Below are 24816 nucleotides of genomic sequence, written 5' to 3'. Positions count from 1 at the left end.
GCCGCGACAATTCCGTTGTACCGAATTTCAAACCGCTCACACAGTACTTCCCATTGAGACACATGAACAATCCCCCGCAAGCGTTTTCTCGTAGCCTAATTTTAGACCCCGACGCAAGCGACCGAAATTTCGATGGGGCCGTCCCAGTGGTAACGAAAATGGGCCAAACATTGACCCCCCATATCTCGGGCCCTAATTGTCCGATCGACTTGAAATTTGTACCGTGGCTTAACAGGGTTTCGGCTTTCCTCCCCATGCTCGCCAATCGCGGCTCACCATGGGGGGTCCGGGGCTTTTCGCCGTAAAATTAAAACAAAAACTCGCGAATATCTCCGAAACGGTTCGATAGAATGTCGCAAATTTTGGTGTGAAAAGGCTCCCTAGATTTACCTACAAACCCTCCAAATTTGGTGGTCCTAGCTTCCATAGTTTTTTTATGGCGAATTTTTGAATGTTTAAAAAATAGCCCAAAAATCGAACCGAAATTCCCTACAGAAACTCCATTCGCGAATTTTAAAAATCCGAGATAGCCAAAATGTTGCTCTCGAAGAGTACATCAATTTAAAAAAAAAAGTTTCTCTCTAGGATCAATAGGACCCGACTTTCATAGGGTCAAAGTTCACGAATTTGACACATTTCGGCCGCGACAATTCCCTATAACCGTTGCACCGAATTTCAAACCGCTCACACAGTACTTCCCATTGAGACACATGAACAATCCCCCGCAAGCGTTTTCTCGTAGCTCAATTTTTGACCCCGGCGCAAGCGACCGAAATTTCGATGGGGGCCGTCCCAATGGTCACGGAAATGGGCCAAACATTGACCCCCCATATCTCGGGCCCTAATTGTCCGATCGACTTGAAATTTGAAACGTGGCCTAACAGGGTTTCGGCTTTCCTCCCCATGCTCGCCAATCGCGGCTCACCATGGGGGGTCCGGGCCTTTTCGCCGTAATGTTAAAACAAAAACTCGCGAATATCTCCGAAACGTTTCGAAAGAATGTCGCAAATTTTGGTGTGAAAGGGCTCCTTAGATTTACCTACAAACCCTCCAAATTTGGTGGTCCTAGCTTCCATAGTTTTTTATGGCGAATTTTTAAATGTTTAAAAAATAGCCCAAAAATCGAACGGAAATTCCCTACAGAAACTCCATACGCGAATTTTAAAAATCCGAGATAGCCAAAATGTTGCTCTCGAAGAGTGCATCAATTTGAAAAAAAAAAGTTTCTCTCTAGGATCAATAGGACCCGACTTTCATAGGGTCAAAGTTCACGAATTTGACACATTTCGGCCGCGACAATTCCCTATAACCGTTGCACCGAATTTCAAACCGCTCACACAGTACTTCCCATTGAGACACATGAACAATCCCCCGCAAGCGTTTTCTCGTAGCTCAATTTTTGACCTCGGCGCAAACGACCGAAATTTCGATGGGGGCCGTCCCAATGGTCACGAAAATGGGCCAAATTTTAACCCCCCATATCTCGGGCCCTAATTGTCCGATCGACTTGAAATTTGAAACCTGGCCTAACAGGGTTTCGGCCTTCCTCCCCATGCTCGCCAATCGCGGCTCACCATGGGGGGTCCGGGCCTTTTCGCCGTAATGTTAAAACAAGAACTCGCGAATATCTCCGAAACGGTTCGATAGAATGTCGCAAATTTTGGTGTGAAACGGCTCCTTAGATTTACCTACAAACCCTCCAAATTTGGTGGTCCTAGCTTCCATAGTTTTTTTATGGCGAATTTTTGAATGTTTAAAAAATAGCCCAAAAATCGAACGGAAATTCCCTACAGAAACTCCATTCGCGAATTTTAAAAATCCGAGATAGCCAAAATGTTGCTCTCGAAGAGTACACCAATTTGAAAAAAAAGTTTCTCTCTAGGCCCAATAGGACCCGACTTTCATAGGGTCAAAGTTCACGAATTTGACACAATTCGGCCGCGACAATTCCCTATAACCGTTGCACCGAATTTCAAACCGCTCACACAGTACTTCCCATTGAGACACATGAACAATCCCCCGCAAGCGTTTTCTCGTAGCTCAATTTCTGACCTCGGCGCAAACGACCGAAATTTCGATGGGGGCCGTCCCAATGGTCACGAAAATGGGCCAAACTTTAACCCCCCATATCTCGGGCCCTAATTGTCCGATCGACTTGAAATTTGAAACGTGGCCTAACAGGGTTTCGGCTTTCCACCCCATGCTCGCCAATCGCGGCTCACCATGGGGGGTCCGGGCCTTTTCGCCGTAATGTTAAAACAAGAACTCGCGAATATCTCCGAAACGGTTCGATAGAATGTCGCAAATTTTGGTGTGAAAGGGCTCCTTAGATTTACCTACAAACCCTCCAAATTTGGTGGTCCTAGCTTCCATAGTTTTTTTATGGCGAATTTTTAAAGGTTTAAAAAATAGCCCAAAAATCGAACGGAAATTCCCTACAGAAACTCCATACGCGAATTTTAAAAATCCGAGATAGCCAAAATGTTGCGCTCGAAGAGTACATCAATTTGAAAAAAAAAAGTTTCTCTCTAGGATCAATAGGACCCGACTTTCATAGTGTCAAAGTTCACGAATTTGACACATTTCGGCCGCGACAATTCCCTATAACCGTTGCACCGAATTTCAAACCGCTCACACAGTACTTCCCATTGAGACACATGAACAATCCTTCGCAAGCGTTTTCTCGTAGCTCAATTTTTGACCCCGGCGCAAGCGACCGAAATTTCGATCGGGGCCGTCCCAATGGTCACGGAAATGGGCCAAATTTTGACCCCCCATATCTCGGGCCCTAATTGTTAAAACAAGAACTCGCGAATATCTCCGAAACGGTTCGATAGAATGTCGCAAATTTTGGTGTGAAACGGCTCCTTAGATTTACCTACAAACCCTCCAAATTTGGTGGTCCTAGCTTCCATAGTTTTTTTATGGCGAATTTTTAAATGTTTAAAAAATAGCCCAAAAATCGAACGGAAATTCCCTACAGAAACTCCATACGCGAATTTTAAAAATCCGAGATAGCCAAAATGTTGCTCTCGAAGAGTGCATCAATTTGAAAAAAAAAAGTTTCTCTCTAGGATCAATAGGACCCGACTTTCATAGGGTCAAAGTTCACGAATTTGACACATTTCGGCCGCGACAAATCCCTATAACCGTTGCACCGAATTTCAAACTGCTCACACAGTACTTCCCATTGAGACACATGAACAATCCCCCGCAAGCGTTTTCCCGTAGCTCAATTTTTGACCTCGGCGCAAGCGACCGAAATTTCGATGGGGGCCGTCCCAATGGTCACGAAAATGGGCCAAACTTTAACCCCCCATATCTCGGGCCCTAATTGTCCGATCGACTTGAAATTTGAAACGTGGCCTAACAGGGTTTCGGCTTTCCTCCCCATGCTCGCTAATCGCGGCTCACCATGGGGGGTCCGGGCCTTTTCGCCGTAAATGTAAAACAAAAACTCGCGAATATCTCCGAAACGGTTCGATAGAATGTCGCAAATTTTGGTGTGAAAAGGCTCCCTAGATTTACCTACAAACCCTCCAAATTTGGTGGTCCTAGCTTCCATAGTTTTTTTATGGCGAATTTTTGAAGGTTTAAAAAATAGCCCAAAAATCGAACGGAAATTCCCTACAGAAACTCCATACGCGAATTTTAAAAATCCGAGATAGCCAAAATGTTGCTCTCGAAGAGTACATCAATTTGAAAAAAAAAGTTTCTCTCTAGGATCAATAGGACCCGACTTTCATAGTGTCAAAGTTCACGAATTTGACACATTTCGGCCGCGACAATTCCCTATAACCGTTGCACCGAATTTCAAACCGCTCACACAGTACTTCCCATTGAGACACATGAACAATCCCCCGCAAGCGTTTTCTCGTAGCTCTATTTTTGACCCCGGCGCAAGCGACCGAAATTTCGATGGGGGCCGTCCCAATGGTCACGGAAATGGGCCAAACATTGACCCCCCATATCTCGGGCCCTAATTGTCCGATCGACTTGAAATTTGAAACGTGGCCTAACAGGGTTTCGGCCTTCCTCCCCATGCTCGCCAATCGCGGCTCACCATGGGGGGTCCGGGCCTTTTCGCCGTAATGTTAAAACAAAAACTCGCGAATATCTCCGAAACGTTTCGATAGAATGTCGCAAATTTTGGTGTGAAAGGGCTCCTTAGATTTACCTACAAACCCTCCAAATTTGGTGGTCCTAGCTTCCATAGTTTTTTTATGGCGAATTTTTAAAGGTTTAAAAAATAGCCCAAAAATCGAACGGAAATTCCCTACAGAAACTCCATACGCGAATTTTAAAAATCCGAGATAGCCAAAATGTTGCTCTCGAAGAGTGCATCAATTTGAAAAAAAAAAGTTTCTCTCTAGGATCAATAGGACCCGACTTTCATAGGGTCAAAGTTCACGAATTTGACACATTTCGGCCGCGACAATTCCCTATAACCGTTGCACCGAATTTCAAACCGCTCACACAGTACTTCCCATTGAGACACATGAACAATCCCCCGCAAGCGTTTTCTCGTAGCTCAATTTTTGACCTCGGCGCAAGCGACCGAAATTTCGATGGGGGCCGTCCCAATGGTCACGAAAATGGGCCAAAATTTAACCCCCCATATCTCGGGCCCTAATTGTCCGATCGACTTCAAATTTGAAACCTGGCCTAACAGGGTTCCGGCCTTCCTCCCCATGCTCGCCAATCGCGGCTCACCATGGGGGGTCCGGGCCTTTTCGCCGTAATGTTAAAACAAAAACTCGCGAATATCTCCGAAACGGTTCGATAGAATGTCGCAAATTTTGGTGTGAAAAGGCTCCCTAGATTTACCTACAAACCCTCCAAATTTGGTGGTCCTAGCTTCCATAGTTTTTTTATGGCGAATTTTTGAAGGTTTAAAAAATAGCCCAAAAATCGAACGGAAATTCCCTACAGAAACTCCATACGCGAATTTTAAAAATCCGAGATAGCCAAAATGTTGCTCTCGAAGAGTACATCAATTTGAAAAAAAAAGTTTCTCTCTAGGATCAATAGGACCCGACTTTCATAGTGTCAAAGTTCACGAATTTGACACATTTCGGCCGCGACAATTCCCTATAACGGTTGCACCGAATTTCAAACCGCTCACACAGTACTTCCCATTGAGACACATGAAAAATCCCCCGCAAGCGTTTTCTCGTAGCTCAATTTTTGACCCCGGCGCAAGCGACCGAAATTTCGATCGGGGCCGTCCCAATGGTCACGGAAATGGGCCAAATTTTGACCCCCCATATCTCGGGCCCTAATTGTTAAAACAAGAACTCGCGAATATCTCTGAAACGGTTCGATAGAATGTCGCAAATTTTGGTGTGAAAGGGCTCCTTAGATTTACCTACAAACCCTCCAAATTTGGTGGTCCTAGCTTCCATAGTTTTTTTATGGCGAATTTTTGAATGTTTAAAAAATAGCCCAAAAATCGAACGGAAATTCCCTACAGAAACTCCATACGCGAATTTTAAAAATCCGAGATAGCCAAAATGTTGCTCTCGAAGAGTGCATCAATTTGAAAAAAAAAAGTTTCTCTCTAGGATCAATAGGACCCGACTTTCATAGGGTCAAAGTTCACGAATTTGACACATTTCGGCCGCGACAAATCCCTATAACCGTTGCACCGAATTTCAAACTGCTCACACAGTACTTCCCATTGAGACACATGAACAATCCCCCGCAAGCGTTTTCCCGTAGCTCAATTTTTGACCTCGGCGCAAGCGACCGAAATTTCGATGGGGGCCGTCCCAATGGTCACGAAAATGGGCCAAACTTTAACCCCCCATATCTCGGGCCCTAATTGTCCGATCGACTTGAAATTTGAAACGTGGCCTAACAGGGTTTCGGCTTTCCTCCCCATGCTCGCTAATCGCGGCTCACCATGGGGGGTCCGGGCCTTTTCGCCGTAAATGTAAAACAAAAACTCGCGAATATCTCCGAAACGGTTCGATAGAATGTCGCAAATTTTGGTGTGAAAAGGCTCCCTAGATTTACCTACAAACCCTCCAAATTTGGTGGTCCTAGCTTCCATAGTTTTTTTATGGCGAATTTTTGAAGGTTTAAAAAATAGCCCAAAAATCGAACGGAAATTCCCTACAGAAACTCCATACGCGAATTTTAAAAATCCGAGATAGCCAAAATGTTGCTCTCGAAGAGTACATCAATTTGAAAAAAAAAGTTTCTCTCTAGGATCAATAGGACCCGACTTTCATAGTGTCAAAGTTCACGAATTTGACACATTTCGGCCGCGACAATTCCCTATAACCGTTGCACCGAATTTCAAACCGCTCACACAGTACTTCCCATTGAGACACATGAACAATCCCCCGCAAGCGTTTTCTCGTAGCTCTATTTTTGACCCCGGCGCAAGCGACCGAAATTTCGATGGGGGCCGTCCCAATGGTCACGGAAATGGGCCAAACATTGACCCCCCATATCTCGGGCCCTAATTGTCCGATCGACTTGAAATTTGAAACGTGGCCTAACAGGGTTTCGGCCTTCCTCCCCATGCTCGCCAATCGCGGCTCACCATGGGGGGTCCGGGCCTTTTCGCCGTAATGTTAAAACAAAAACTCGCGAATATCTCCGAAACGTTTCGATAGAATGTCGCAAATTTTGGTGTGAAAGGGCTCCTTAGATTTACCTACAAACCCTCCAAATTTGGTGGTCCTAGCTTCCATAGTTTTTTTATGGCGAATTTTTAAAGGTTTAAAAAATAGCCCAAAAATCGAACGGAAATTCCCTACAGAAACTCCATACGCGAATTTTAAAAATCCGAGATAGCCAAAATGTTGCTCTCGAAGAGTGCATCAATTTGAAAAAAAAAAGTTTCTCTCTAGGATCAATAGGACCCGACTTTCATAGGGTCAAAGTTCACGAATTTGACACATTTCGGCCGCGACAATTCCCTATAACCGTTGCACCGAATTTCAAACCGCTCACACAGTACTTCCCATTGAGACACATGAACAATCCCCCGCAAGCGTTTTCTCGTAGCTCAATTTTTGACCTCGGCGCAAGCGACCGAAATTTCGATGGGGGCCGTCCCAATGGTCACGAAAATGGGCCAAAATTTAACCCCCCATATCTCGGGCCCTAATTGTCCGATCGACTTCAAATTTGAAACCTGGCCTAACAGGGTTCCGGCCTTCCTCCCCATGCTCGCCAATCGCGGCTCACCATGGGGGGTCCGGGCCTTTTCGCCGTAATGTTAAAACAAAAACTCGCGAATATCTCCGAAACGGTTCGATAGAATGTCGCAAATTTTGGTGTGAAAAGGCTCCCTAGATTTACCTACAAACCCTCCAAATTTGGTGGTCCTAGCTTCCATAGTTTTTTTATGGCGAATTTTTGAAGGTTTAAAAAATAGCCCAAAAATCGAACGGAAATTCCCTACAGAAACTCCATACGCGAATTTTAAAAATCCGAGATAGCCAAAATGTTGCTCTCGAAGAGTACATCAATTTGAAAAAAAAAGTTTCTCTCTAGGATCAATAGGACCCGACTTTCATAGTGTCAAAGTTCACGAATTTGACACATTTCGGCCGCGACAATTCCCTATAACGGTTGCACCGAATTTCAAACCGCTCACACAGTACTTCCCATTGAGACACATGAAAAATCCCCCGCAAGCGTTTTCTCGTAGCTCAATTTTTGACCCCGGCGCAAGCGACCGAAATTTCGATCGGGGCCGTCCCAATGGTCACGGAAATGGGCCAAATTTTGACCCCCCATATCTCGGGCCCTAATTGTTAAAACAAGAACTCGCGAATATCTCTGAAACGGTTCGATAGAATGTCGCAAATTTTGGTGTGAAAGGGCTCCTTAGATTTACCTACAAACCCTCCAAATTTGGTGGTCCTAGCTTCCATAGTTTTTTTATGGCGAATTTTTGAATGTTTAAAAAATAGCCCAAAAATCGAACCGAAATTCCCTACAGAAACTCCATTCGCGAATTTTAAAAATCCGAGATAGCCAAAATGTTGCTCTCGAAGAGTACATCAATTTGAAAAAAAAAGTTTCTCTCTAGGATCAATAGGACCCGACTTTCATAGTGTCAAAGTTCACGAATTTGACACATTTCGGCCGCGACAATTCCCTATAACCGTTGCACCGAATTTCAAACCGCTCACACAGTACTTCCCATTGAGACACATGAACAATCCCCCGCAAGCGTTTTCCCGTAGCTCAATTTTTGACCCCGGCGCAAGCGACCGAAATTTCGATGGGGGCCGTCCCAATGGTCACGGAAATGGGCCAAACATTGACCCCCCATATCTCGGGCCCTAATTGTCCGATCGACTTGAAATTTGAAAAGTGGCCTAACAGGGTTTCGGCTTTCCTCCCCATGCTCGCCAATCGCGGCTCACCATGGGGGGTCCGGGCCTTTTCGCCGTAAATTTAAAACAAAAACTCGCGAATATCTCCGAAACGGTTAGGTAGAATGTAGCAAATTTTGGTGTGAAAAGGCTCCCTAGATTTACCTACAAACCCTCCAAATTTGGTGGTCCTAGCTTCCATAGTTTTTTTATGGCGAATTTTTGAAGGTTTAAAAAATAGCCCAAAAATCGAACGGAAATTCCCTACAGAAACTCCATACGCGAATTTTAAAAATCCGAGATAGCCAAAATGTTGCTCTCGAAGAGTACATCAATTTGAAAAAAAAAGTTTCTCTCTAGGATCAATAGGACCCGACTTTCATAGTGTCAAAGTTCACGAATTTGACACATTTCGGCCGCGACAATTCCCTATAACCGTTGCACCGAATTTCAAACCGCTCACACAGTACTTCCCATTGAGACACATGAAAAATCCCCCGCAAGCGTTTTCTCGTAGCTCAATTTTTGACCCCGGCGCAAGCGACCGAAATTTCGATCGGGGCCGTCCCAATGGTCACGGAAATGGGCCAAATTTTGACCCCCCATATCTCGGGCCCTAATTGTTAAAACAAGAATTCGCGAATATCTCTGAAACGGTTCGATAGAATGTCGCAAATTTTGGTGTGAAAGGGCTCCTTAGATTTACCTACAAACCCTCCAAATTTGGTGGTCCTAGCTTCCATAGTTTTTTTATGGCGAATTTTTGAATGTTTAAAAAATAGCCCAAAAATCGAACCGAAATTCCCTACAGAAACTCCATTCGCGAATTTTAAAAATCCGAGATAGCCAAAATGTTGCTCTCGAAGAGTACATCAATTTGAAAAAAAAAGTTTCTCTCTAGGATCAATAGGACCCGACTTTCATAGTGTCAAAGTTCACGAATTTGACACATTTCGGCCGCGACAATTCCCTATAACCGTTGCACCGAATTTCAAACCGCTCACACAGTACTTCCCATTGAGACACATGAACAATCCCCCGCAAGCGTTTTCCCGTAGCTCAATTTTTGACCCCGGCGCAAGCGACCGAAATTTCGATGGGGGCCGTCCCAATGGTCACGGAAATGGGCCAAACATTGACCCCCCATATCTCGGGCCCTAATTGTCCGATCGACTTGAAATTTGAAAAGTGGCCTAACAGGGTTTCGGCTTTCCTCCCCATGCTCGCCAATCGCGGCTCACCATGGGGGGTCCGGGCCTTTTCGCCGTAAATTTAAAACAAAAACTCGCGAATATCTCCGAAACGGTTCGATAGAATGTCGCAAATTTTGGTGTGAAAAGGCTCCCTAGATTTACCTACAAACCCTCCAAATTTCGTGGTCCTAGCTTCCATAGTTTTTTTTATGGCGAATTTTTGATGGTTTAAAAAATAGCCCAAAAATCGAACGGAAATTCCCTACAGAAACTCCATACGCGAATTTTAAAAATCCGAGATAGCCAAAATGTTGCTCTCGAAGAGTACATCAATTTGAAAAAAAAAGTTTCTCTCTAGGCCCAATAGGACCCGACTTTCATAGGGTCAAATTTCACGAATTTGACACAATTCGGCCGCGACAATTCCCTATAACCGTTGCACCGAATTTCAAACCGCTCACACAGTACTTTCCATTGAGACACATGAACAATCCCCCGCAAGCGTTTTCTCGTAGCTTAATTTTAGACCCCGGCGCAGGCGACCGAAATTTCGATGGGGGCCGTCCCAGTGGTCAGGAAAATGGGCCAAACTTTAACCCCCCATATCTCGGGCCCTAATTGTCCGATCGACTTGAAATTTGAAACGTGGCCTAACAGGGTTTCGGCTTTCCTCCCCATGCTCGCTAATCGCGGCTCACCATGGGGGGTCCGGGCCTTTTCGCCGTAAATGTAAAACAAAAACTCGCGAATATCTCCGAAACGGTTCGATAGAATGTCGCAAATTTTGGTGTGAAAAGGCTCCCTAGATTTACCTACAAACCCTCCAAATTTGGTGGTCCTAGCTTCCATAGTTTTTTTATGGCGAATTTTTAAAGGTTTAAAAAATAGCCCAAAAATCGAACGGAAATTCCCTACAGAAACTCCATACGCGAATTTTAAAAATCCGAGATAGCCAAAATGTTGCTCTCGAAGAGTGCATCAATTTGAAAAAAAAAAGTTTCTCTCTAGGATCAATAGGACCCGACTTTCATAGGGTCAAAGTTCACGAATTTGACACATTTCGGCCGCGACAATTCCCTATAACCGTTGCACCGAATTTCAAACCGCTCACACAGTACTTCCCATTGAGACACATGAACAATCCCCCGCAAGCGTTTTCTCGTAGCTCAATTTTTGACCTCGGCGCAAGCGACCGAAATTTCGATGGGGGCCGTCCCAATGGTCACGAAAATGGGCCAAACTTTAACCCCCCATATCTCGGGCCCTAATTGTCCGATCGACTTCAAATTTGAAACCTGGCCTAACAGGGTTTCGGCCTTCCTCCCCATGCTCGCCAATCGCGGCTCACCATGGGGGGTCCGGGCCTTTTCGCCGTAATGTTAAAACAAAAACTCGCGAATATCTCCGAAACGGTTCGATAGAATGTCGCAAATTTTGGTGTGAAAAGGCTCCCTAGATTTACCTACAAACCCTCCAAATTTGGTGGTCCTAGCTTCCATAGTTTTTTTATGGCGAATTTTTGAAGGTTTAAAAAATAGCCCAAAAATCGAACGGAAATTCCCTACAGAAACTCCATACGCGAATTTTAAAAATCCGAGATAGCCAAAATGTTGCTCTCGAAGAGTACATCAATTTGAAAAAAAAAGTTTCTCTCTAGGATCAATAGGACCCGACTTTCATAGTGTCAAAGTTCACGAATTTGACACATTTCGGCCGCGACAATTCCCTATAACCGTTGCACCGAATTTCAAACCGCTCACACAGTACTTCCCATTGAGACACATGAACAATCCCCCGCAAGCGTTTTCTCGTAGCTCAATTTTTGACCTCGGCGCAAGCGACCGAAATTTCGATGGGGGCCGTCCCAATGGTCACGAAAATGGGCCAAACTTTAACCCCCCATATCTCGGGCCCTAATTGTCCGATCGACTTCAAATTTGAAACCTGGCCTAACAGGGTTTCGGCCTTCCTCCCCATGCTCGCCAATCGCGGCTCACCATGGGGGGTCCGGGCCTTTTCGCCGTAATGTTAAAACAAAAACTCGCGAATATCTCCGAAACGGTTCGATAGAATGTCGCAAATTTTGGTGTGAAAGGGCTCCTTAGATTTACCTACAAACCCTCCAAATTTGGTGGTCCTAGCTTCCATAGTTTTTTTATGGCGAATTTTTGAATGTTTAAAAAATAGCCCAAAAATCGACCCGAAATTCCCTACAGAAACTCCATTCGTGAATTTTAAAAATCCGAGATAGCCAAAATGTTGCTCTCGAAGAGTACATCAATTTGAAAAAAAAAAGTTTCTCTCTAGGATCAATAGGACCCGACTTTCATAGTGTCAAAGTTCACGAATTTGACACATTTCGGCCGCGACAATTCCCTATAACCGTTGCACCGAATTTCAAACCGCTCACACAGTACTTCCCATTGAGACACATGAACAATCCCCCGCAAGCGTTTTCCCGTAGCTCAATTTTTGACCCCGGCGCAAGCGACCGAAATTTCGATGGGGGCCGTCCCAATGGTCACGGAAATGGGCCAAACATTGACCCCCATATCTCGGGCCCTAATTGTCCGATTGACTTGAAATTTGAAAAGTGGCCTAACAGGGTTTCGGCTTTCCTCCCCATGCTCGCCAATCGCGGCTCACCATGGGGGGTCTGGGCCTTTTCGCCGTAAAGTTAAAACAAAAACTCGCGAATATCTCCGAAACGGTTAGGTAGAATGTAGCAAATTTTGGTGTGAAAAGGCTCCCTAGATTTACCTACAAACCCTCTAAATTTGGTGGTCCTACCTTCCATAGTTTTTTACTGCGAATTTTTGAATATTTAAAAAATAGCCCAAAAATCGAACGGAAATTCCCTACAGAAACTCCATTAACGAATTTTAAAAATCCGAGGTAGCCAAAATGTTGCTCCCGAAGAGTACATCAATTAAAAAAAAAGTTTCTCTCTAGGCCCAATAGGACCCGACTTTCATAGGGTCAAATTTCACGAATTTGACACATTTCGGCCGCGACAATTTCCTATAACCGTTGTACCGAATTTCAAACCGCTCACACAGTACTTCCCATTGAGACACATGAACAATCCCCCGCAAGCGTTTTCTCGTAGCCTAATTTTAGACCCCGACGCAAGCGACCGAAATTTCGATGGGGCCGTCCCAGTGGTAACGAAAATGGGCCAAACATTGACCCCCCATATCTCGGGCCCTAATTGTCCGATCGACTTGAAATTTGAAACGTGGCCTAACAGGGTTTCGGCTTTCCTCCCCATGCTCGCCAATCGCGGCTCACCATGGGGGGTCCGGGCCTTTTCGCCGTAATGTTAAAACATAAACTCGCGAATATCTCCGAAACGGTTCGATAGAATGTCGCAAATTTTGGTGTGAAAAGGCTCCCTAGATTTACCTACAAACCCTCCAAATTTCGTGGTCCTAGCTTCCATAGTTTTTTTTATGGCGAATTTTTGATGGTTTAAAAAATAGCCCAAAAATCGAACGGAAATTCCCTACAGAAACTCCATACGCGAATTTTAAAAATCCGAGATAGCCAAAATGTTGCTCTCGAAGAGTACATCAATTTGAAAAAAAAAAGTTTCTCTCTAGGATCAATAGGACCCGACTTTCATAGTGTCAAAGTTCACGAATTTGACACATTTCGGCCGCGACAATTCCCTATAACCGTTGCACCGAATTTCAAACCGCTCACACAGTACTTCCCATTGAGACACATGAACAATCCCCCTCAAGCGTTTTCTCGTAGCTTAATTTTAGACCCCGGCGCAAGCGACCGAAATTTCGATGGGGGCCGTCCCAATGGTCACGAAAATGGGCCAAACTTTAACCCCCCATATCTCGGGCCCTAATTGTCCGATCGACTTCAAATTTGAAACCTGGCCTAACAGGGTTTCGGCCTTCCTCCCCATGCTCGCCAATCGCGGCTCACCATGGGGGGTCCGGGCCTTTTCGCCGTAATTTTAAAACAAAAACTCGCGAATATCTCCGAAACGGTTCGATAGAATGTCGCAAATTTTGGTGTGAAAGGGCTCCTTAGATTTACCTACAAACCCTCCAAATTTGGTGGTCCTAGCTTCCATAGTTTTTTTATGGCGAATTTTTGAATGTTTAAAAAATAGCCCAAAAATCGAACCGAAATTCCCTACAGAAACTCCATTCGTGAATTTTAAAAATCCGAGATAGCCAAAATGTTGCTCTCGAAGAGTACATCAATTTGAAAAAAAAAAGTTTCTCTCTAGGATCAATAGGACCCGACTTTCATAGTGTCAAAGTTCACGAATTTGACACATTTCGGCCGCGACAATTCCCTATAACCGTTGCACCGAATTTCAAACCGCTCACACAGTACTTCCCATTGAGACACATGAACAATCCCCCGCAAGCGTTTTCCCGTAGCTCAATTTTTGACCCCGGCGCAAGCGACCGATATTTCGATGGGGGCCGTCCCAATGGTCACGGAAATGGGCCAAACATTGACCCCCCATATCTCGGGCCCTAATTGTCCGATCGACTTGAAATTTGAAAAGTGGCCTAACAGGGTTTCGGCTTTCCTCCCCATGCTCGCCAATCGCGGCTCACCATGGGGGGTCTGGGCCTTTTCGCCGTAAAGTTAATACAAAAACTCGCGAATATCTCCGAAACGGTTAGGTAGAATGTAGCAAATTTTGGTGTGAAAAGGCTCCCTAGATTTACCTACAAACCCTCTAAATTTGGTGGTCCTACCTTCCATAGTTTTTTACTGCGAATTTTTGAATATTTAAAAAATAGCCCAAAAATCGAACGGAAATTCCCTACAGAAACTCCATTAACGAATTTTAAAAATCCGAGGTAGCCAAAATGTTGCTCCCGAAGAGTACATCAATTAAAAAAAAAGTTTCTCTCTAGGCCCAATAGGACCCGACTTTCATAGGGTCAAATTTCACGAATTTGACACATTTCGGCCGCGACAATTTCCTATAACCGTTGTACCGAATTTCAAACCGCTCACACAGTACTTCCCATTGAGACACATGAACAATCCCCCGCAAGCGTTTTCTCGTAGCCTAATTTTAGACCCCGACGCAAGCGACCGAAATTTCGATGGGGCCGTCCCAGTGGTAACGAAAATGGGCCAAACATTGACCCCCCATATCTCGGGCCCTAATTGTCCGATCGACTTGAAATTTGAAACGTGGCCTAACAGGGTTTCGGCTTTCCTCCCCATGCTCGCCAATCGCGGCTCACCATGGGGGGTCCGGGCCTTTTCGCCGTAATGTTAAAACATAAACTCGCGAATATCTCCGAAACGGTTCGATAGAATGTCGCAAATTTTGGTGTGAAAAGGCTCCCTAGATTTACCTACAAACCCTCCAAATTTCGTGGTCCTAGCTTCCATAGTTTTTTTTATGGCGAATTTTTGATGGTTTAAAAAATAGCCCAAAAATCGAACGGAAATTCCCTACAGAAACTCCATACGCGAATTTTAAAAATCCGAGATAGCCAAAATGTTGCTCTCGAAGAGTACATCAATTTGAAAAAAAAAGTTTCTCTCTAGGCCCAATAGGACCCGACTTTCATAGGGTCAAAGTTCACGAATTTGACACAATTCGGCCGCGACAATTCCCTATAACCGTTGCACCGAATTTCAAACCGCTCACACAGTACTTTCCATTGAGACACATGAACAATCCCCCGCAAGCGTTTTCTCGTAGCTTAATTTTAGACCCCGGCGCAGGCGACCGAAATTTCGATGGGGGCCGTCCCAGTGGTCAGGAAAATGGGCCAAACTTTAACCCCCCATATCTCGGGCCCTAATTGTCCGATCGACTTGAAATTTGAAACCTGGCCTAACAGGGTTTCGGCCTTCCTCCCCATGCTCGCCAATCGCGGCTCACCATGGGGGGTCCGGGCCTTTTCGCCGTAATGTTAAAACAAGAACTCGCGAATATCTCCGAAACGGTTCGATAGAATGTCGCAAATTTTGGTGTGAAACGGCTCCTTAGATTTACCTACAAACCCTCCAAATTTGGTGGTCCTAGCTTCCATAGTTTTTTTATGGCGAATTTTTGAATGTTTAAAAAATAGCCCAAAAATCGAACGGAAATTCCCTACAGAAACTCCATTCGCGAATTTTAAAAATCCGAGATAGCCAAAATGTTGCTCTCGAAGAGTACACCAATTTGAAAAAAAAGTTTCTCTCTAGGCCCAATAGGACCCGACTTTCATAGGGTCAAAGTTCACGAATTTGACACAATTCGGCCGCGACAATTCCCTATAACCGTTGCACCGAATTTCAAACCGCTCACACAGTACTTCCCATTGAGACACATGAACAATCCCCCGCAAGCGTTTTCTCGTAGCTCAATTTTTGACCCCGGCGCAAGCGACCGAAATTTCGATGGGGGCCGTCCCAATGGTCACGGAAATGGGCCAAACATTGACCCCCCATATCTCGGGCCCTAATTGTCCGATCGACTTGAAATTTGAAACGTGGCCTAACAGGGTTTCGGCTTTCCTCCCCATGCTCGCTAATCGCGGCTCACCATGGGGGGTCCGGGCCTTTTCGCCGTAAATGTAAAACAAAAACTCGCGAATATCTCCGAAACGGTTCGATAGAATGTCGCAAATTTTGGTGTGAAAAGGCTCCCTAGATTTACCTACAAACCCTCCAAATTTGGTGGTCCTAGCTTCCATAGTTTTTTTATGGCGAATTTTTAAAGGTTTAAAAAATAGCCCAAAAATCGAACGGAAATTCCCTACAGAAACTCCATACGCGAATTTTAAAAATCCGAGATAGCCAAAATGTTGCTCTCGAAGAGTGCATCAATTTGAAAAAAAAAAGTTTCTCTCTAGGATCAATAGGACCCGACTTTCATAGGGTCAAAGTTCACGAATTTGACACATTTCGGCCGCGACAATTCCCTATAACCGTTGCACCGAATTTCAAACCGCTCACACAGTACTTCCCATTGAGACACATGAACAATCCCCCGCAAGCGTTTTCTCGTAGCTCAATTTTTGACCTCGGCGCAAGCGACCGAAATTTCGATGGGGGCCGTCCCAATGGTCACGAAAATGGGCCAAACTTTAACCCCCCATATCTCGGGCCCTAATTGTCCGATCGACTTCAAATTTGAAACCTGGCCTAACAGGGTTTCGGCCTTCCTCCCCATGCTCGCCAATCGCGGCTCACCATGGGGGGTCCGGGCCTTTTCGCCGTAATGTTAAAACAAAAACTCGCGAATATCTCCGAAACGGTTCGATAGAATGTCGCAAATTTTGGTGTGAAAAGGCTCCCTAGATTTACCTACAAACCCTCCAAATTTGGTGGTCCTAGCTTCCATAGTTTTTTTATGGCGAATTTTTGAAGGTTTAAAAAATAGCCCAAAAATCGAACGGAAATTCCCTACAGAAACTCCATACGCGAATTTTAAAAATCCGAGATAGCCAAAATGTTGCTCTCGAAGAGTACATCAATTTGAAAAAAAAAGTTTCTCTCTAGGATCAATAGGACCCGACTTTCATAGTGTCAAAGTTCACGAATTTGACACATTTCGGCCGCGACAATTCCCTATAACCGTTGCACCGAATTTCAAACCGCTCACACAGTACTTCCCATTGAGACACATGAACAATCCCCCGCAAGCGTTTTCTCGTAGCTCAATTTTTGACCTCGGCGCAAGCGACCGAAATTTCGATGGGGGCCGTCCCAATGGTCACGAAAATGGGCCAAACTTTAACCCCCCATATCTCGGGCCCTAATTGTCCGATCGACTTCAAATTTGAAACCTGGCCTAACAGGGTTTCGGCCTTCCTCCCCATGCTCGCCAATCGCGGCTCACCATGGGGGGTCCGGGCCTTTTCGCCGTAATGTTAAAACAAAAACTCGCGAATATCTCCGAAACGGTTCGATAGAATGTCGCAAATTTTGGTGTGAAAGGGCTCCTTAGATTTACCTACAAACCCTCCAAATTTGGTGGTCCTAGCTTCCATAGTTTTTTTATGGCGAATTTTTGAATGTTTAAAAAATAGCCCAAAAATCGAACCGAAATTCCCTACAGAAACTCCATTCGTGAATTTTAAAAATCCGAGATAGCCAAAATGTTGCTCTCGAAGAGTACATCAATTTGAAAAAAAAAAGGTTTCTCTCTAGGATCAATAGGACCCGACTTTCATAGTGTCAAAGTTCACGAATTTGACACATTTCGGCCGCGACAATTCCCTATAACCGTTGCACCGAATTTCAAACCGCTCACACAGTACTTCCCATTGAGACACATGAACAATCCCCCGCAAGCGTTTTCCCGTAGCTCAATTTTTGACCCCGGCGCAAGCGACCGAAATTTCGATGGGGGCCGTCCCAATGGTCACGGAAATGGGCCAAACATTGACCCCCCATATCTCGGGCCCTAATTGTCCGATCGACTTGAAATTTGAAAAGTGGCCTAACAGGGTTTCGGCTTTCCTCCCCATGCTCGCCAATCGCGGCTCACCATGGGGGGTCTGGGCCTTTTCGCCGTAAAGTTAAAATAAAAACTCGCGAATATCTCCGAAACGGTTAGGTAGAATGTAGCAAATTTTGGTGTGAAAAGGCTCCCTAGATTTACCTACAAACCCTCTAAATTTGGTGGTCCTACCTTCCATAGTTTTTTACTGCGAATTTTTGAATATTTAAAAAATAGCCCAAAAATCGAACGGAAATTCCCTACAGAAACTCCATTAACGAATTTTAAAAATCCGAGGTAGCCAAAATGTTGCTCCCGAAGAGTACATCAATTAAAAAAAAAGTTTCTCTCTAGGCCCAATAGGACCCGACTTTCATAGGGTCAAATTTCACGAATTTGACACATTTCGGCCGCGACAATTTCCTATAACCGTTGTACCGAATTTCAAACCGCTCACACAGTACTTCCCATTGAGACACATGAACAATCCCCCGCAAGCGTTTTCTCGTAGCCTAATTTTAGACCCCGACGCAAGCGACCGAAATTTCGATGGGGCCGTCCCAGTGGTAACGAAAATGGGCCAAACATTGACCCCCCATATCTCGGGCCCTAATTGTCCGATCGACTTGAAATTTGAAACGTGGCCTAACAGGGTTTCGGCTTTCCTCCCCATGCTCGCCAATCGCGGCTCACCATGGGGGGTCCGGGCCTTTTCGCCGTAATGTTAAAACATAAACTCGCGAATATCTCCGAAACGGTTCGATAGAATGTCGCAAATTTTGGTGTGAAAAGGCTCCCTAGATTTACCTACAAATCCTCCAAATTTCGTGGTCCTAGCTTCCATAGTTTTTTTTATGGCGAATTTTTGATGGTTTAAAAAAATAGCCCAAAAATCGAACGGAAATTCCCTACAGAAACTCCATACGCGAATTTTAAAAATCCGAGATAGCCAAAATGTTGCTCTCGAAGAGTACATCAATTTGAAAAAAAAAAGTTTCTCTCTAGGATCAATAGGACCCGACTTTCATAGTGTCAAAGTTCACGAATTTGACACATTTCGGCCGCGACAATTCCCTATAACCGTTGCACCGAATTTCAAACCGCTCACATAGTACTTCCCATTGAGACACATGAACAATCCCCCTCAAGCGTTTTCTCGTAGCTTAATTTTAGACCCCGGCGCAAGCGACCGAAATTTCGATGGGGGCCGTCCCAATGGTCACGAAAATGGGCCAAACTTTAACCCCCCATATCTCGGGCCCTAATTGTCCGATCGACTTCAAATTTGAAACCTGGCCTAACAGGGTTTCGGCCTTCCTCCCCATGCTCGCCAATCGCGGCTCACCATGGGGGGTCCGGGCCTTTTCGCCGTAATGTTAAAACAAGAACTCGCGAATATCTTCGAAACGGTTCGATAGAATGTCGCAAATTTTGGTGTGAAACGGCTCCTTAGATTTACCTACAAACCCTCCAAATTTGGTGGTCCTAGCTTCCATAGTTTTTTTATGGCGAATTTTTGAATGTTTAAAAAATAGCCCAAAAATCGAACGGAAATTCCCTACAGAAACTCCATTCGCGAATTTTAAAAATCCGAGATAGCCAAAATGTTGCTCTCGAAGAGTACACCAATTTGAAAAAAAAGTTTCTCTCTAGGCCCAATAGGACCCGACTTTCATAGGGTCAAAGTTCACGAATTTGACACAATTCGGCCGCGACAATTCCCTATAACCGTTGCACCGAATTTCAAACCGCTCACACAGTACTTCCCATTGAGACACATGAACAATCCCCCGCAAGCGTTTTCTCGTAGCTCAATTTTTGACCCCGGCGCAAGCGACCGAAATTTCGATGGGGGCCGTCCCAATGGTCACGGAAATGGGCCAAACATTGACCCCCCATATCTCGGGCCCTAATTGTCCGATCGACTTGAAATTTGAAACGTGGCCTAACAGGGTTTCGGCTTTCCTCCCCATGCTCGCTAATCGCGGCTCACCATGGGGGGTCCGGGCCTTTTCGCCGTAAATGTAAAACAAAAACTCGCGAATATCTCCGAAACGGTTCGATAGAATGTCGCAAATTTTGGTGTGAAAAGGCTCCCTAGATTTACCTACAAACCCTCCAAATTTGGTGGTCCTAGCTTCCATAGTTTTTTTATGGCGAATTTTTAAAGGTTTAAAAAATAGCCCAAAAATCGAACGGAAATTCCCTACAGAAACTCCATACGCGAATTTTAAAAATCCGAGATAGCCAAAATGTTGCTCTCGAAGAGTGCATCAATTTGAAAAAAAAAAGTTTCTCTCTAGGATCAATAGGACCCGACTTTCATAGGGTCAAAGTTCACGAATTTGACACATTTCGGCCGCGACAATTCCCTATAACCGTTGCACCGAATTTCAAACCGCTCACACAGTACTTCCCATTGAGACACATGAACAATCCCCCGCAAGCGTTTTCTCGTAGCTCAATTTTTGACCTCGGCGCAAGCGACCGAAATTTCGATGGGGGCCGTCCCAATGGTCACGAAAATGGGCCAAACTTTAACCCCCCATATCTCGGGCCCTAATTGTCCGATCGACTTCAAATTTGAAACCTGGCCTAACAGGGTTTCGGCCTTCCTCCCCATGCTCGCCAATCGCGGCTCACCATGGGGGGTCCGGGCCTTTTCGCCGTAATGTTAAAACAAAAACTCGCGAATATCTCCGAAACGGTTCGATAGAATGTCGCAAATTTTGGTGTGAAAGGGCTCCTTAGATTTACCTACAAACCCTCCAAATTTGGTGGTCCTAGCTTCCATAGTTTTTTTATGGCGAATTTTTGAATGTTTAAAAAATAGCCCAAAAATCGAACCGAAATTCCCTACAGAAACTCCATTCGTGAATTTTAAAAATCCGAGATAGCCAAAATGTTGCTCTCGAAGAGTACATCAATTTGAAAAAAAAAAGTTTCTCTCTAGGATCAATAGGACCCGACTTTCATAGTGTCAAAGTTCACGAATTTGACACATTTCGGCCGCGACAATTCCCTATAACCGTTGCACCGAATTTCAAACCGCTCACACAGTACTTCCCATTGAGACACATGAACAATCCCCCGCAAGCGTTTTCCCGTAGCTCAATTTTTGACCCCGGCGCAAGCGACCGAAATTTCGATGGGGGCCGTCCCAATGGTCACGGAAATGGGCCAAACATTGACCCCCCATATCTCGGGCCCTAATTGTCCGATCGACTTGAAATTTGAAAAGTGGCCTAACAGGGTTTCGGCTTTCCTCCCCATGCTCGCCAATCGCGGCTCACCATGGGGGGTCTGGGCCTTTTCGCCGTAAAGTTAAAACAAAAACTCGCGAATATCTCCGAAACGGTTAGGTAGAATGTAGCAAATTTTGGTGTGAAAAGGCTCCCTAGATTTACCTACAAACCCTCTAAATTTGGTGGTCCTACCTTCCATAGTTTTTTACTGCGAATTTTTGAATATTTAAAAAATAGCCCAAAAATCGAACGGAAATTCCCTACAGAAACTCCATTAACGAATTTTAAAAATCCGAGGTAGCCAAAATGTTGCTCCCGAAGAGTACATCAATTAAAAAAAAAGTTTCTCTCTAGGCCCAATAGGACCCGACTTTCATAGGGTCAAATTTCACGAATTTGACACTTTTCGGCCGCGACAATTTCCTATAACCGTTGTACCGAATTTCAAACCGCTCACACAGTACTTCCCATTGAGACACATGAACAATCCCCCGCAAGCGTTTTCTCGTAGCTCAATTTTTGACCCCGGCGCAAGCGACCGAAATTTCGATGGGGGCCGTCCCAATGGTCACGGAAATGGGCCAAACATTGACCCCCCATATCTCGGGCCCTAATTGTCCGATCGACTTGAAATTTGAAACGTGGCCTAACAGGGTTTCGGCTTTCCTCCCCATGCTCGCTAATCGCGGCTCACCATGGGGGGTCCGGGCCTTTTCGCCGTAAATGTAAAACAAAAACTCGCGAATATCTCCGAAACGGTTCGATAGAATGTCGCAAATTTTGGTGTGAAAAGGCTCCCTAGATTTACCTACAAACCCTCCAAATTTGGTGGTCCTAGCTTCCATAGTTTTTTTATGGCGAATTTTTAAAGGTTTAAAAAATAGCCCAAAAATCGAACGGAAATTCCCTACAGAAACTCCATACGCGAATTTTAAAAATCCGAGATAGCCAAAATGTTGCTCTCGAAGAGTGCATCAATTTGAAAAAAAAAAGTTTCTCTCTAGGATCAATAGGACCCGACTTTCATAGGGTCAAAGTTCACGAATTTGACACATTTCGGCCGCGACAATTCCCTATAACCGTTGCACCGAATTTCAAACCGCTCACACAGTACTTCCCATTGAGACACATGAACAATCCCCCGCAAGCGTTTTCTCGTAGCTCAATTTTTGACCTCGGCGCAAGCGACCGAAATTTCGATGGGGGCCGTCCCAATGGTCACGAAAATGGGCCAAACTTTAACCCCCCATATCTCGGGCCCTAATTGTCCGATCGACTTCAAATTTGAAACCTGGCCTAACAGGGTTTCGGCCTTCCTCCCCATGCTCGCCAATCGCGGCTCACCATGGGGGGTCCGGGCCTTTTCGCCGTAATGTTAAAACAAAAACTCGCGAATATCTCCGAAACGGTTCGATAGAATGTCGCAAATTTTGGTGTGAAAAGGCTCCCTAGATTTACCTACAAACCCTCCAAATTTGGTGGTCCTAGCTTCCATAGTTTTTTTATGGCGAATTTTTGAAGGTTTAAAAAATAGCCCAAAAATCGAACGGAAATTCCCTACAGAAACTCCATACGCGAATTTTAAAAATCCGAGATAGCCAAAATGTTGCTCTCGAAGAGTACATCAATTTGAAAAAAAAAGTTTCTCTCTAGGATCAATAGGACCCGACTTTCATAGTGTCAAAGTTCACGAATTTGACACATTTCGGCCGCGACAATTCCCTATAACCGTTGCACCGAATTTCAAACCGCTCACACAGTACTTCCCATTGAGACACATGAACAATCCCCCGCAAGCGTTTTCTCGTAGCTCAATTTTTGACCTCGGCGCAAGCGACCGAAATTTCGATGGGGGCCGTCCCAATGGTCACGAAAATGGGCCAAACTTTAACCCCCCATATCTCGGGCCCTAATTGTCCGATCGACTTCAAATTTGAAACCTGGCCTAACAGGGTTTCGGCCTTCCTCCCCATGCTCGCCAATCGCGGCTCACCATGGGGGGTCCGGGCCTTTTCGCCGTAATGTTAAAACAAAAACTCGCGAATATCTCCGAAACGGTTCGATAGAATGTCGCAAATTTTGGTGTGAAAGGGCTCCTTAGATTTACCTACAAACCCTCCAAATTTGGTGGTCCTAGCTTCCATAGTTTTTTTATGGCGAATTTTTGAATGTTTAAAAAATAGCCCAAAAATCGAACCGAAATTCCCTACAGAAACTCCATTCGTGAATTTTAAGAATCCGAGATAGCCAAAATGTTGCTCTCGAAGAGTACATCAATTTGAAAAAAAAAAGTTTCTCTCTAGGATCAATAGGACCCGACTTTCATAGTGTCAAAGTTCACGAATTTGACACATTTCGGCCGCGACAATTCCCTATAACCGTTGCACCGAATTTCAAACCGCTCACACAGTACTTCCCATTGAGACACATGAACAATCCCCCGCAAGCGTTTTCCCGTAGCTCAATTTTTGACCCCGGCGCAAGCGACCGAAATTTCGATGGGGGCCGTCCCAATGGTCACGGAAATGGGCCAAACATTGACCCCCCATATCTCGGGCCCTAATTGTCCGATCGACTTGAAATTTGAAAAGTGGCCTAACAGGGTTTCGGCTTTCCTCCCCATGCTCGCCAATCGCGGCTCACCATGGGGGGTCTGGGCCTTTTCGCCGTAAAGTTAAAACAAAAACTCGCGAATATCTCCGAAACGGTTAGGTAGAATGTAGCAAATTTTGGTGTGAAAAGGCTCCCTAGATTTACCTACAAACCCTCTAAATTTGGTGGTCCTACCTTCCATAGTTTTTTACTGCGAATTTTTGAATATTTAAAAAATAGCCCAAAAATCGAACGGAAATTCCCTACAGAAACTCCATTAACGAATTTTAAAAATCCGAGGTAGCCAAAATGTTGCTCCCGAAGAGTACATCAATTAAAAAAAAAGTTTCTCTCTAGGCCCAATAGGACCCGACTTTCATAGGGTCAAATTTCACGAATTTGACACATTTCGGCCGCGACAATTTCCTATAACCGTTGTACCGAATTTCAAACCGCTCACACAGTACTTCCCATTGAGACACATGAACAATCCCCCGCAAGCGTTTTCTCGTAGCCTAATTTTAGACCCCGACGCAAGCGACCGAAATTTCGATGGGGCCGTCCCAGTGGTAACGAAAATGGGCCAAACATTGACCCCCCATATCTCGGGCCCTAATTGTCCGATCGACTTGAAATTTGAAACGTGGCCTAACAGGGTTTCGGCTTTCCTCCCCATGCTCGCCAATCGCGGCTCACCATGGGGGGTCCGGGCCTTTTCGCCGTAATGTTAAAACATAAACTCGCGAATATCTCCGAAACGGTTCGATAGAATGTCGCAAATTTTGGTGTGAAAAGGCTCCCTAGATTTACCTACAAATCCTCCAAATTTCGTGGTCCTAGCTTCCATAGTTTTTTTTATGGCGAATTTTTGATGGTTTAAAAAAATAGCCCAAAAATCGAACGGAAATTCCCTACAGAAACTCCATACGCGAATTTTAAAAATCCGAGATAGCCAAAATGTTGCTCTCGAAGAGTACATCAATTTGAAAAAAAAAAGTTTCTCTCTA

The sequence above is a fragment of the Stegodyphus dumicola genome, chromosome 3 (assembly GCF_044657685.1).
Source record: "Stegodyphus dumicola isolate Sdum_Otavi_A_Nest chromosome 3, ASM4465768v1".
Classification (NCBI taxonomy): domain Eukaryota; kingdom Metazoa; phylum Arthropoda; class Arachnida; order Araneae; family Eresidae; genus Stegodyphus; species Stegodyphus dumicola.
This window is presented reverse-complemented; position numbering follows the sequence as displayed.